Source organism: Phoxinus phoxinus (assembly GCF_949152265.1).
Source record: "Phoxinus phoxinus genome assembly, chromosome: 18".
Taxonomy (NCBI): Eukaryota; Metazoa; Chordata; class Actinopteri; order Cypriniformes; family Leuciscidae; genus Phoxinus; species Phoxinus phoxinus.
Window position 1 is genome coordinate 6,141,033 of NC_136893.1, and position 15,046 is coordinate 6,156,078.

Below are 15,046 nucleotides of genomic sequence, written 5' to 3' on the forward strand. Positions count from 1 at the left end.
AAGGATGCACAGTTTTAGTGTATTTATCAGTAAAATGTACCATCACATTATCCACGCACGCAGTTATGACGTGTGTGTGTGTGTGTGTGTGTGTGTGTGTGTGTGTGTGTGTGTGTGTGTGTGTGTGTGTGTGTGAGAGAGAGAGAGAGAGTATGGGAATCACACTGTAATCACACTGTGCATTTAGATGGAAATCAATTAGATGGCGTTACCTCGCATGAATTAAGTGGAGAATCTAATTATTTATTTCTGATCATGTTCCTTTAACTTTGATTATTAAACCAGATATATATATTTTAAAAAAACATAATATTAAAAGTCATATTTGGTTTAAAGGGGTGGTTGATTATGATTTCACTTTTCTAACTTTAGTTAGTGTGTAATGTTGCTGTTTGAGCATAAACAACATCTGCAAAGTTACAACGCTCAAAGTTCAGAGCAAAAGGAGATATTTCCTTTTAAAGAAATCGTTTTTTAAGGACTACAACAAACGGCTGGTAGGGACTACACACATTACTCCCGGGTTAGTGACATCACCAACCCTAAAATTTACATAAACCCCGCCCCCGGAACACGATTTATAGATTATCAAGACAGAATATGCTAATCAATGTATAGACTATAGAAGTAAATGGGTCCCGTCAACTGTTAGGTTACCGATATTCTTCAAAATATATTTTGTGTTCAGCAGAAGAAAGAAATTCATACAGGATTGGAACAACACGAGTGTGAGTAAATGACAGAATTTAAATTTTTTCGGTGACCTATCCCTTTAAATAATTGATCATACTTTACCATATAATTTGAGTAGCTCATGTCCAATTCATTTTATTATGCTCAGCTTCTAAAACGCTGATCAGCAGTACTAGTTAGATTGTTGTCCTCTGTGTGACAGATGCCACAGGACTAGTGAATATATAATGGTTCTTTTCAGCAACGTGAACATAATATACAGTTGCTTCTATGCATCTACCCTTAGGCTATTTATTGTTCTGTTTTGAGGTTACACATTCAGTTTGGACACCAACTTTAAGACTCAGACATCAAGATAAGGGTGAGGTTTACTGTCCGACAGCAGTAGCCTCTGTGTAAATCTGTCCCGTTTCAAACTGATAACGCAGCACAATTTTCAGGGGCAACAAAGCAAGACTTTACTTCAGTTTACAGTTCAACTTGAAATGTTTAAAAGTTTTTCAATGTGTTTTTTTTAAGAGATTTTTTCTTTTAAGATCCAAAAACCGTAAAAACAGTTATATTGTGAAATATTATTAATAATACTACATATATAAAATATATATTTAAAATATTTATTCCAGTGATGTCAAAGCTGAATTTTCAGCATCATTCCTCCAGTCTTCAGTGTCACATGATCCTTCAGAAATCATTCTAATATGATGATTTGCTGCTCAAGAAACATTTATTATCATTATAATCAATGTTGATAACAGTTGTGCCGATTCATATTTTTGTGGAGTTCTAAGGAACAGAATTTATTTGAAATATAAATATTTTGTAACTGTAAATGTCTTTGTCACTTTTAATCCCTTTAATGCATCTCTGAAAAAAATATTTTAGCTGAATATATGATATATGAAGATGTATGATTAAGCTTCATTCACTTGTGGCCATTAAGTCTCTAAGGGTCTGAATGCATACAAGAAACCTGTTATGCATGTACTCGTGTTCTGTTCTTATGTTTCAATTAGTTCATTTACATTCACCCCTTTCCCCCAAAATGTCCCAAAAGAATAAAAAACTTATGGACATTTGTCTCAGTGAAAGGGGCATAAAGGTCAATCCTTTCAAGATCAAAATGGAAAAAGTCCATCTGCCAAAAAACTTCTCTTTTCCCCAATGATGGATCACAATCTGAATTTGACAGGAGAGATATAGTGTTCATCCCTCACTTTTGGCCTCTTCTTCTGTTTTTATCTTATCTAAATTTGCTCTCTGCAGTCTACTTTTTATGACTTTTTCAGAAATGGATTTCCAGAAAAGGAGCTTTAGAATCTTCATTCACATTTTCCTCAAATGAAACTGGGGTAAGGTGATAAATCAGATGCCTTTTGCTTAGTGTGATTTATCCAAGCACAGGAAATGTTCCTGAATCCAAATCGTCGGTGGTCATGGAGCGACATTCATGGATCAGATTTTAAGGATGGGTTTGTAGGATACAGTGCTATGCATAAGTTTAGACACCCATGCTAAATTTGCCTAAAAAGAGGAATAAACAATAATCTTTTGGAAATTTATCTTAATGCCTTAATTAAAAAAATGAGGAAAAATCCAACCTTTAAGGACACCAATTTTCATTGTGAATGAATAATGTATTGTAAATAAATAAATGTTCTTCCTTAAAATACAGGGTTCATAAGTCAGGACACCCCTATGTTAAATTCCCATAGAGGCAAGCAGGCAAAATAATTATTTAATTATTTTTATATAGCAATGTTGTTCCAGCACTGGCAAAAGGCTGTGGATCCAGTAACATTTTGTGTTCTCTTTCAAATGTTTTTTCTGTGACCGACACTTTTCAGCTTTCAGCTTTATTTTGCTTTTCAACTTTATTTAGCTGTAATAAACAGGTTCATGAGATCTATTGTGAATGGATATGGAATATGAGGTAGGTCATTTTCCCTTCACATATGACTCACTGAATATTTTCATCATTCAGAAGTCACATTCATCCATGGACACCATGGTGAAGTACTGGGCTGTTTTAATAGGATCATAAATGTAAATTCACTGGCATAATGAACCCAGATCTCTGTGCATACTTTTGTTTATAGGGCGTATGCCGTATTTGTTTGAATGAATACATTAATATATGAATCAATAAATCAATAAATAAATGAATGAAAAAATAAAATGTATGTTAAACAATGTTCTATTAATAAAAATGGTTAAAAAAATGGAATACAAAAGATTTTTCAATATGTGAAAACCTGGAAAGTGCAAGAGCTCACACTTTTCCTTCCACATACTTTTCTTCACATACTTAGTAGACGTCGAATTCCATGAAATATGACCTATAGCCATTTCTTACATTTCTGCTGTGGTAACCATGTTTTATAGCTACTGATTTTGCTTAGTTATGAATAATTGCCAGAGAGAACTTTTCCTTTAGATAGACAAAAGTAAATGTTAAGCGTCTCAAGATGGAAAAGGGAAAATGTAAGTTATACAACAGCATGAGGGTCCAAGATTAAGTATTATTTGAAGATTTTTATATATATAAATATTTTTTATATATAAATTATTTCCCTGTCAGCAAGTCTCTGCAAGTTCAACTTTCTTTACAGAAAAAAAAAAACATGTAGGTTTTCATAACCATTTTCCACTTTCTCTGATCCTGATGTATAGGCCTAGTGTTATTTTGATGTTACTGTGCCTTTAAGACTTGTACGTAAACACGTTTTCACGTGTGAAATGAAGCACATAGGCTTGGTTTGCGTCTCAAAGGTTTTTACCTGCGCCATCCTTCAATAACAGCCTATTTACAGAGCCAGAATTATAGTAACTGGGATCTTAAAATTTAAAAATATTAAGCTGTGTAGTAGGAATTTGAATGTGCAACGTGCAAACACAGCATATGGGCCATTGTATTGTATATTAATACAATACAAATACTCTTTCAAACAAAGCCACAACGAAATTATCCGCTGAACGAATCCGACCAACACTGCAGTAGTAGTAGTAGTAGTAGTGTTCCTGAATGAATCACCTCCGTGTTATGAATGATTCAGTTCATTGAATGATTCAGTAGCTCATACATAAAGCCAGTCACGTTTTGTTCCTGAATTAATTGGTATTTCGAATGAATTGGTTGAATTAATTATTAAAGGACAAGTTCGGTATTTTACACTTAAAGCCCTGTTTACAGATCGTATCTGATGAAATAGAACGGTTAAGATTAAACTTTGGACAGATGCTGCTGTCGCGAGAATTTTAGGTTTATATCGCTTTCCCCCCTCACCCCCACAATGGTTGTCTATGGCCACTGGAAGATTCCTTCCTAAAACACATTAAACTTTCGTTTACAAAGACGTGAAACTCACCGAGTGGTCAGGGGTGTTCACTGATACGGTCCCAAAAAAAATCGCTGAAAAAGATGCATTCCAACAGGTTTTATCGTAGTGTTTGTCCAACTCCATGACTTGTATTGAATGTGCTGTGTGAGGTGCGGTATTACTCCGCCGCATGAGTGTCTATTATTCAAGCTCTCAACGGAAGAATCACGGGTGTGACACGTTTGGCAAAATAGGTCCTAAATAAACCTAAAATTCTCGCGACAGCAGCATGTGTCCAAATTTTAATCTTAACCGTTCTATTTCATCAGATACGATCTGTAAACAGGGCTTTAAGTGTAAAATACCGAACTTGTCCTTTAAAAGATTCACTGAAAAAGACATAATTTGTCACCGCCTACTGGCGTAACGATGCATCACAACGTTTCACCACAACTAATACAGATTTTGTTACAGAAATTCAAGGATTTCAGAATTAACTGTTTTTGCAGCTTGTTTTACAATAAAGGGGTTTTTGAACTGGCTTGGACGTTTTTGAGTTATAAAAGTTTTCGTTTTTACAATTCAATGAACTCTTTTATCTAAAAAAAGTAGATCAAGGATGATTTCTCCTGATATGACCGCTTTTAAAAAAGGACGTGACGCCATCTGCTTTGTTGTTCTACTTCTACCACTAATAAACCACTCTGCATCAACATCTCCCTAGACTATTCCCCTTTGCTCATCTGCATCAGAATTAGTTACTTGAGAAAACCCCAGATCTGAAAGAACATGAAATTAAACTTTCCATGATGAAACACCCACAACAGAGACGAGATTCCCATCCACTCAAGGACGATTCACATGCGGTTTCACTAGAGATTTAGAAATGATGATGAACAGACAGCGAAACATAAGCTGCTCGCTTCTAGACCTCACATTCTGATGCGTCTCTCCCAAATGCAAAGATTATGACAGACAAAGATGAGAATTCACCCCACCAGCATTTTCACACTTCTACTCACGGTAGTTTGCGTGTCTCAGAGGAGGTCATTTGATGGATGGTGCTTCATCCACACAGACCACAATTCCTGGTTCTCAGCAGCTTTCGTAATGTCAAGGAGCCATTGAAAGGGAGAAAACCGCAAAACTCCTATAGAGATACAAAATTAGGAAGAAAAAGAGAGAAAACTAAATAGAAATTTATGGCAAAGTGGGGTTTTTTGGTGACTGATACAGTATATAGCATAATGTATCCATCCATCCATCTATCTGTCTGTATATTTATTTATTTATCTGTCTATCCATCCATTCATCTGTCTATCTATGTCTATATATGCATGTCTGTCTATCTGTCAATCTAAATATCTATCTATCTGTATATTTATTTATTTATTTATATGTCAATCCATCCATCCATCTATCTGTCTGTCTCTATATATGTATCTGTCTGTCTGTCTGTCTGTCTGTCTGTCTATCTATCTATCTATCTATCTATCCATCTGTCTATCCGTCTGTCTATCCGTCTGTCTATCCGTCTGTCTATCCGTCTGTCTATCCGTCTGTCTATCCGTCTATCTGTGTCTGTCTGTCTGTCTGTTTCTAACATGCCCTACAGAACAATGAACAGAGCAGTATATTCAGGTAAAAAAAAATATTTCCCATGTTTCTATTATTTAATTTTTCGACTAAATGAAATAAAAATAAAAAACATTTCTGTTTTGGTCCCTGTAGACATCGCTGGGGGTCAAACAAATTGTATGGCCCATTGTATTGCCACAAAAATCGAAAATGCAATTACTCTGAGGCATTGTTTCTGTCGGCAGCACAAACAAAGTTTTGTTTGGGGAAGAATAGGAGTAAATGTGAGCAATAACAATAGTGATGCTTGCCTAAGCAAACAGCTCGAATTCAAGTAAGAAATATGGAAACAAATGCACTAGTATTTGCATGCATTAGTAGCATTTGCAATTTCTTTCAGTTCATTATTTAGGGTTTTAATTCAGAGAGTCTTGCCGCTTGCCCTGACTGTATGAATTAGATCTGTATGCCTGTGGTGTCAATAAACACCAAATAGTTGAATTCGTCCTCTGTCACAGCATTACATACAATCCCTCTTCCCTCGGGCAATTCCAAGGCCAGCTTATGGTCCACCATATATAGTTTTTGATTATCGGATGAGACATAGGAGTCATTTATCATAAAGGGAGCAGACAAAGCATGTTTGCTCGCGGAGGGAAACCTCAGGGGCGAATGATTCGTTGGTTTGTACCACAGAAGTCAATGACTCCGCTATCTGGCTCTGCTGTCCTTGCATCTCAAAGCTTTGATCAGACAGTTTTTTTTTTTTTAAAGTTTCCTTGGAAACCGGAGAAATCTCCAGAATATGTTCAAGGATTTACTATCAGCTGGAAGAAATACTTTAAAATGTACTAGAGGGGAATATTAGCCAATAATTGGAAAACACAAAATATTTGTCAGTAATAAACATTTCTGTAATAAAGGTGAAACTCTTTGCAAAATCAAATTTAAAGCTAGGGAAGGCAATTTCAGAGAGGCTAGGAATAGAGTAGTGCAGGTATGACGTCACTTTGAAGGCCAACAAGGCAGTTCGCATCACACTGGTTTCCTCGACAAAAACCCAACAGGATTTTTCCATATGCTTTTGGATTATCGCAAAAAAACAAGCTCTGTGATCAAAGTTTATGATACATGCACGTTATGTCCATCAAGATCATTTTCACAGATGAACACAACTTTTATGTATTTTTGAAGCCTAAATGCAGTCACCAGAAGTAAAAAGCTAAAGGTAGGCTATAAACGAACTCAACCACGGTCGCGCGACTTCAACGTCACCATCACTAAGCTTCCGACAACTCTTTTAGTTTTTAAAAACATTTTCCCTGAACATTAGAATAGTTTATAAGAAGAGCAGAATTATTAGCATAACGAAGCTGTAAAAGCGAACTTAAGCTTACCTTTTCGGCGTGATGGTGTTTAATGTCCCTGTTCCTGGCAAAATTTCACAATTCTTTTTTTTTTTTAAGTACACAGCAGTAAAGGGGTGACACTCTAAAACATCAAGAGAGAAAACATTTAAAAAATAAATAAAAATTGTATATATTAAAATAATATTTATATTTATATTAAACATCATTATATCACTAAGCCATGATGACATATTAGGTGGATTGTGTGATTTCCACTCTAGGAGAATTCTTCTAGGCAAGCTTCTCTTTTTAACACAATGTTTAGGTTTGACTAATCATAATGCAAAAACTAACACTTTAAATCACTATTTCTAAAAAAATATATCTAAAACTTGATAAGAAATAGTTTTTGAGATTGTTTAAATATATATTCAAAAAAATGTAAAAGTAAATGTGTCCATAAAAACAGCTGGGGAATTCACATGCCTCTCCATAGAGTGCAGTTTATGCCATCTAGTGGTTACACCATGGTTCTACGCTTTCTCTCCATACTCTCACCAGATGGTGCTAATCTGCTTCAAACATTTTTTTTTTGAAGGCCTAGACTCTATATTAGGGTGTACTCACACTAGCCAGTTTGAACCGTGCCCGAGTGCGTTTGACCACCAAAGCGCGGTTCGTTTGACTAGTGTGAGTGCTCCGAACCGTGCCCGGGCACGGCTCGATTAGCCGGCCCTGACCCGCTTGGAAGAGGTGGGCCAGAGCACGGTTCAGTTGGACTCGGGCGCGGTTCGCATGCAGTGTGATCGCTAACCGTGCTGGAGCACGGAACAGGACGCGTGACGTCACGGTTTTGCGACGCTCCAAAACCAACATTGCGGGGAAAGGGTCACTTTGGTCTACGGCAGAGGTACAATGCTTGTTGGAAATTGTAGTCCGTAATCAAAGCTGCAAAGTCCTTGCTGCACTTCAGCTGGTACCTTGCAAACCTCCTCATACGAGCAGCACGATTACGTGAAAATTTTCACGCCACTAAGGCGACACATCTGTTTAACAACAGGCTGTGAGAGGGCTGTGGACCACCGTGGACCAAACGACACAAAATTATCCACAAAGAAAACAGAGCGATGGACTCCATTGTGTTCAGAGAGCGCCGCTCTTCCTGTTTATACCGAAACCGTCGCACCATAATGACGTAAGCGTGCTCCGGCACGAATGCTGAAACCCTATGTGAGTGCAGGCCAGAGGGGGAGTGGGGAGGGGGGACAATCGTACTCGGGCCCGGTTCATGGCAACCGTGCCTAGTGTGAGTACACCCTTAAACTAAAATACTGCATAAGAAAAAAAAATATATATATATATACATTTTTGTATTATTTTCACTGGCAAAAATAGACCATAAATATTGCATAAATATTAATAAATTCAATCAAATTCTCTCAAAATACAAAATTAAAAAGAAAAATATTATAAAACAAAAATAAATTGCATTGGTTTTACTGGGATGGAGACAGTTTAATTTGTAGGTGTCCGGTCACTTCTGACCGGGAAGGCCCAGGAGGTGGGTCCGGGTATCATTCGTTCATTTGTTTTTGCTTTCACATTTAAAAACAGAAAAACGAGAAAACAGCTCCTTTTTCCGTTTTTCCGTTTTTTTTGAAAAACGAAAAAACGAAATTATGACTTGATTTTTGGTTTACCCGTTCTTGCACGGAACTCAGAAAAAACACTTGATATTCCGATTTTCCCCTGTGGGTGGTGCTAAATCTGATTGGCAGGAAATGCATTAATTATTTTTCAAATTAAGAGTTTACCCACATACAATTAATAGTCTATATGCATGCTATTTATTACCCAATTATTTGGCTTAACTGTCTGAAAAAATCTATTGAAATAGCCTAAATATAAACATGTTCACGCATTGACAGTTGTCAGACAAAAGGCTATTTGTTATTTATGACCCGTAGCCTCATTTGATCTAAGCTTAGGCTATACATCTTGAATTCGATCGAGTACTAAAAAACGTAATTGCTGGATAATTTTTACTATAATAAATAAGCAGATTTTATCTGTCACTTTGGTGAAAGAGAGAGATTTTGAGAAAATGTTCGCCTAGTAAAATTCATATTTTATGTTCTGTGGAGAGCCGCCCCTTCTTCATCCGGGAGTAGCCTACCCTTCTTCATAATTCACTGAATTAGCCTAGGCTACTAAAAATATTTAGATTTTTTTTTGTCAGGTCACCTTTGTCACCCATGTAGCATGTGTATGTCCCTTATATTAAATATAAAACGCACGTGTAGACTTAAATTTTTAAAATGTTTCGACGCCTTTATAAAGAGAGTAGGCCTATGGATATAAACAGTTTGAATATATTGGTATTCAATGCAATTGAAATGTCACGTCCATAATGCTGGAATTGTACCAATTATAATACCATTTTTTTTTATCCTCAACTAGTTTCGTGGTGTATTTTGTGGTCTATTTTATAATGTCAATCTTCGTCTTTATAACAGAAGATACAATACAAATACAATTCAAAAATCTTCAAGATACAGACAATCTTCACATGTATAACGGATTGTCATCTTATAAACAGTCCTTTGTGTAGTGGAATAAGCAATGCTATATAGAAATATATGGTTAGTATATTAATTTAAACTTTATTTTATTATTTTAACTAATTAACTGAGCTGGATACTAATTAGTTAAATAATGTTAAATATTAAATGTAGTCTATTGATTACAGTTGCCATAGACTAAAGATTTTTCTAGATAGCAGTCATTCATTTAAGCAATTAGGACTAATCGCACGTTTATATTCAATCCTGGGCTCCGCGCTCAATCGCATGCATAAAACTTGCCGCAAATCACCAGGAAAAGTAGACTAATGATAATAAATGTGTCTGAAAAAAATAACGAAGCATTTTAATTGTTTATTAATAAACCATTTTTTTCTAAATCAGTGTAGGCTGCCTGCAAACATATCTCCATACATCTCCGCTGTAATGTAGCCTAGATGCGCCTTATACGGACAGGATTACATAATCAGATGGTACCGTACGTATTTGCTTTCGAATGCATTTTTTCCGTTGGTGGACATTTTTTATAAGCTATATAGATAGGCCCTAGCTATATTTCTCATGTCTGTGAGGCTTGTCTAGGCAGTTTTTCAGTTAATTTTTGAGACGCGCTCCAATTCACAGAGATCATGAAAGCGCGCCCTGTTCGTTTTCTTTTATTTTACAAAAGCACAACGTTTTCTTGTTGTGAGCTTACACAAATAAAAGTATTTGCGACTGATGTATTATTCTTTTATGTAGTAGTATTTTAAGTTGTTTCCACCGTTGATAGGAAAATGAGAGTGAATTGGCACCGGCGCCTCCATGTCATGCAGTGCGCGCTCCACACAAACACTCGGATATGCGCTTAATAACAGCAAATATTTATCCAGGTAACGTTAGAGCGATCGGTCATGCCAGACGGATAAGTCCTCTTCATGTTTAACAAATCAAATTCTGTTGCATTTTCTTGCGCCAGTTTGAAAAGGGCGGCTGAAACATTAAGCCTATAAACGCCCAACGCTGGTGTTTTTCTTTAAATACATTCGTCTAGGCTTTAAAATAAATATTGTTTGTGGGCTAATTATTTATTTTATTGGCTACTTATATTTTTCATTTTTGTTTTGCATTGAATAGGCTACCATTTAAAGGATTTGCTGTGCACCGCAATGTCATCCTAGAAAGCCACGTTAAGAGCCACCTTTATTTGCCTTAATAAAGGGTTTCTATGGGAAGAAAACGCTTAACGTGTGATTAAATGCGTTGCGTTCATATTTTTGGTTCATCTGCTTCTCTGTAGGATAGTTTATTAATAAGGTGTGTACAGCATTTGATCTTTATCACTGAAGTAGCCTAAGCCACATTAAGCTTTGTCTTTATTATAAGGGTTTTCTATGGGAGGAAACGCTATTGTGCAATTAAAAACAATGTTCGTATTGGGCTCATCTGCTAATCTGTATACATGCTTTATTAATAAGTGTGTACAGAATTTGATATTTTAACACGAATGTCCATTGGGGGGCTGCTTCAGCTTTTTGAACGTAGAAGTGTGATAAAGACATGATTGGCTATCATTTTAATGGACAAAGGCATATTTTGTACATGACTACACCTACACTCTAAAAAATGCTGGGTTGTTTCAACCCAATTTTGGGTCAAATATGGACAAACCCAAACGTTGGGTTAAAAATGTAATTAAAAAATGTAACCCAACGGCTGGGTTTGTTCATATTTGACCCAGCATTTTTTTAGAGTGTACACTTTCTTTTACTGTCTATCTATGGTCCATATAAGGCCAGGAAAATATGTAGGCTAGTTTTAACGACTGTAGAGTAATATAACCCTGTGTTGTAGCCTATAGTCGTTAAAAACGATTTAGTTTCATATTCATGTTTTAATAAAATAATATATATTTTTAAATTTCATCTATGTTGATTATATGAAAAGTGAAAAGCATGAATAAGATAAGATGATTCCGAAAATGTCGGGAGACAAATGTAGTGGGCACTGGGCAGACATGATTTTGACCACTTCATTAAGTTTGCTTTTGTAGAAAGCCTGTCTTTAAAGTTAATTTCGTTTTGTATTAATTGTATCTTAATTTAAATCAATGTTTCATCAACCAATTTCCTGGGTTTAATAGCCTAAATAAGAGGTAAGCAAGCAATATAATCAGGACACGGAGGCGCCGGAACTGGAGCTCCTCTCTTAAACCGAAACTCAGAATATAAGCTACTTGCCTCACAGTCACAGACCTGAGAAATATATCTATAAAAAAGTTTGAAATGAGTAGGCTACTTTTATTATTATAATTTTTTTTATCAAAATCCCTATTTATTTATTTTTGCTTTTTTAAACTCTTTAACTGGCACCATTTCTGGAAAACTGTCAGTGAAGTCCCGATATGCACATTTGTTTACATTCAACATATAATCACCTTGACCAAAGTTGTACTTAATTTTTCACACTGAATCTTGAAAAAAAAAAAAAAAAAATAGACCTACCTACCGACAATTTTTTTTTTTTTTTTGCTGTTAAGGCAAATCAAAATATTTTTAAGGATGGCCTGAGCAAGAGTATATCCGGAAGATATAAAGGGATAACAAAATCTATTGGCAAGGGAATGCAAAAGAAACCTATATTGCGAGGAATGCACTAAGAATGGCCTTTCCATTCTGCCTTTCCTCTGATAACCATGTTTTACATTTAGGCTATTTCAATAGATTTTTTCAGGCAAATAATTGGGTAATAAATAGCATGCATATAGACTATTAATTTTATGTGGGTAAACTCTTAATTTGAAAAATAATTAATGCATTTCCTGCCAATCAGATTTAGCACCACCCACAGGGGAAAATCGGAATATCAAGTGTTTTTTCTGAGTTCCGTGCAAGAACGGGTAAATCAAAAATCAAGTCATAATTTCGTTTTTTCGTTTTTCTAAAAAAACGGAAAAACGGAAAAAGGAGCTGTTTTCTCGTTTTTCCGTTTTTATATGTGAAAGCAAAAACAAATGAACGAATGATACCCGGACCGAGGTGACTCCAAAACGAAGACCTTCTGAGGGTTAAATGTTAATACGACAGACGACACATTGGTAACAATAGGCCTACTCAGAGAGATTACATTTCTTCATCTGTAAACATGACAGCATATATGCCTTGTAATGTGTCTTTATTGGAAACACACCTGTCACTGTCTCCCCTGATTGTTCTTCGGGGTGTCCCTGGTCCTCGAGGTGGTTGTGCTCTCCGATCCAGGCCTCGAACCCCTCCACGTTACTCGTTGTTACTCGTGGAGTGACGAAGGGGTCGAGGAATCCCAAGATCTGAGAAAACTTCCACCTCTTCCCAGACCCTGCTGCTGACCCACTCCTCTTCTCCATCTCCTTCCTCTTCTCCATCTCCTTCCTCTTCTCCATCTCCTTCCTCTTCTCCATCTCCTTCCTCTTCTCCTTCAGGTACGTCTGAGGCTTTTCCACTTTTTACGGCAGACATCCTCTGAATAAACACATTATCTTGTAAGTGAAAAGGTAACTGTTAGTTGTATATTTGCGGGGAAATAGTTGTAAACTAGCAGCACGGCAGCTTGCTAGCTGGTTAGTAACGTTAGGTCAATAACGTGACACAAAAGTGAAATTTTTATATCTTACAACTTACCATCTCCTCACTTATCTTAAGCGAGGTCCTTTTTGTTCCTGTCTCTATAAAAATGGGAACTTGAGTGAAAATTCTGGGTGACCACTCACAGCTAAAATGAGTTTCTCCTCCATTTTGAATGAGTGGCTTCGAGCGGCCGGGAGCTTGTTATACTATGTCACTTTATGCCACGTGAAGCAAGCAGGCTCCTGATTGGTTAACGCGGCGCGAATTGACGCAGAAGTTCAGATTTTTCAACTCGGGCGGCAGACGCGAATTCGCGTCAAACGCGTGAATGCACAAAAAGCACTATAAAATCATTCGCCCGTAAACGCGCCATTCGCGCGAACTTGACAAAAAAAAAAAAAAAAAAAAAAAAAAAAAAAAAACTGCGCAGCCCTATATGATGCATTAAAGCGTTAAGTTAACACTCCATTTTCAAAAGGCTTTTAGATTATATTAACCCCGCAATATCTTCATTCTGAATAAAGATCAGCATAAGAACAATATGTAGTAAAAGAGTAAGCCATGCAGAACTGAAACCCCGAACATATTCTCTCTTTAATTGCCTTACAAGTGTTTTATTTTTTCGTGTTAAAGCTGTGGGTGGGAATCTCACATGATTTGAATATAGATCAGGCTGTCTTTTGGCTGTCTCCAGACAAGCACATCTAATCTTTCATGATCCAGCAGTGTCTATTATTATAATTTTTTTGCTATGAAAAAGAAAACTAATTTGAAAATCAGAGGAAGATAATTAAATGCCAAACAAGTACATCCCCTGAAGACTCCCACATCAGTCTATATGGTTTAGGACGACTCTGGAACAACAGTGAATCCTGAATATATTAGACAAGGGTAAACCCAAGTAATATAAAAAACCAATGCAATGGAATTAATCTGTTAAATCTTTGATGTAAGGTTTGTGAAGTTCATTGCATAGAATCAATCATATAGGAGTTTTTGTTTGCCCTCATTTAGATTAAAGCAGTGGCTCTCAAATGGTTCAGCTGTTGAACATTTTTAGGAAGTTGAACCAAGCAAATGTATTGTAAAAGTGTTGCCCAAACCCAGAGTATGGTATACAGCAGATACTGAGTCAGGACAACACGAGACGCAGGTCAGTGGAACAAAACAGATGGTCAAACACGTGTGTATAGTGCGTGTTTACATAGAAAAACAATGGAAAAGTAGAGCGGTGCAATGAAAAGCGTGTTCTGTCTGATAGAAGAGCAAAGTCTTTGCAGAAGGGTCAGCCGCTTTTTCACGGATGTCATTCAAAATTAAAGTCGTGCGCATCAGAAAAACATTGTAATTAGCCTAAGTGTTTTGTTGTTGTGTTTCTCTGACTACACACTCCGTGACCCACTTAAAACGGCCTTGCGACCCACCAAGTTGAGAAACACTGAACTAAAGGATAGGCCTACTTTAAGATTTTGTTTGTGTTTCATTTTAATGTTGCATGGAGATAGCGATGTCATTATTTGCGGTTAAAATGGTGTTTTATCATTGTAATGTCAGACAAGCTTTTGATATTTTCTATGAAAAAAGTATATGTTTGGATAGTTTTAAACACAGAAATGAAACAAAAACAAAATAGCCCTACCCATGGAGAATGCAGTATTCTTAGATGTTTTTTTGTTTTGTTTTTTCAAATCCTTAAATATGCAAATATTTCCCCCACTTTACTATCCCCATCCAACACATCCAAAAAAGAGACTTTATAAGTTTCCCAAGCCCTGCACTGACACTTTGTGTTTTATTTGTCTGTGTTTTAAAGCCGTGGGTGGGAATCTCATATGATTTGAATATAGATCAGGCTGTCTTTTGGCTCCAGACAAGCACATCTAATCTTTTTTATGATCCAGCACTGTCTATTATTATTAGTTTTGCTATAAAAAAGAAAACTA

General features: G+C 36.3%; 1 protein-coding gene across 1 annotated transcript in view; it reads right to left on the reverse strand.

Moving 5' to 3' along the window:
* The window catches only part of LOC306985598 (uncharacterized protein), an 83,603-nt gene extending 70,324 nt beyond the window's left edge, over window positions 1-13,279 (reverse strand). The window contains exons 1-3 of the mRNA XM_079588027.1: window positions 13,158-13,279; window positions 12,688-12,998; window positions 5,033-5,160 (exon numbers count right to left, since the gene is read on the reverse strand). The gene's annotated coding sequence lies outside the window, so the exon portion shown is untranslated. The remainder of the gene's footprint in view (window positions 1-5,032; window positions 5,161-12,687; window positions 12,999-13,157) is intronic.
* Window positions 13,280-15,046: the final 1,767 nt, after the last annotated feature.